Source organism: Chiloscyllium plagiosum, chromosome 39, assembly GCF_004010195.1.
Source record: "Chiloscyllium plagiosum isolate BGI_BamShark_2017 chromosome 39, ASM401019v2, whole genome shotgun sequence".
NCBI lineage: Eukaryota > Metazoa > Chordata > Chondrichthyes > Orectolobiformes > Hemiscylliidae > Chiloscyllium > Chiloscyllium plagiosum.
The window spans coordinates 14,149,426-14,150,284 of record NC_057748.1 but is presented as its reverse complement, the minus strand read 5'-3'; positions in this window follow the sequence as shown (position 1 = coordinate 14,150,284).

Below are 859 nucleotides of genomic sequence, written 5' to 3'. Positions count from 1 at the left end.
AACTACATTCTGAAATGAAGTTGGGAAATGCTTATAAAGGCTCATGGTTGACACAGTTACCTCATAGCGCCAAGGGACTCAGGTTCAGTTCCAGCCTCGGGCGACTGTCTGTGTGTGGAGTTTGCATGTTCTTCCTGTATCTGCGTGGGTTTCCTTTGGGTGCTCCAGGTTCCTCCCACTGTCCTAAAATGTGCAGGTTAGGATGAATTGGCCATGCTAAATTGCTCATAGTGTTCAGGGATGTGTAGGTTAGGTGCATTAGTCAGGGGTAAATGTAGAGAATAGGGTTGGGGGAATGGGTCAGGGTGGGTTATTCTTCAGAGGGTCGGTGTGGACTTGTTAGGCTGAAGGGCCTGTATCCACACTGTTGAGATTCTGTGATTCTATCAAAGTGTGGCCAAGCTTTTCCACAAATGGCAAATTCATGTGACGTCAGTGATTCGTTGAAAGACTGTGAGTTGTATAACACATCACCTCTAGGTGGCACTTGGGGCACACGGAGAGAAAGAGAAAGCTGGGCATGCTCAGTGATGGGTAGGTACACAGTGACAGCCGGGCACTATCCAAACCCTGACTGCACAGTCACTGCCACTAGAATGGGCACTGGAGAAAGCCCAGGGCAGTCTCTAACTGGAGGATGTGGATCACCCTTTTGCTAACAGGTTCAGCAAGGGGGTGAATAGCTGGGGAGGGAGAGAGCCAAGTCTTGGGAGGAGCATATCAGCAAAGTGAGGCAGAAACTGGGCAGATGGAAGCTACGGTCGCTCTCCATCGCGGGAAAAAACCTGGTCATCAGGTGTGAGGCACTGTCATTGCTGTTATACGTGGCACAGGTCTGGCCTATTCCCAGAACCTGTGC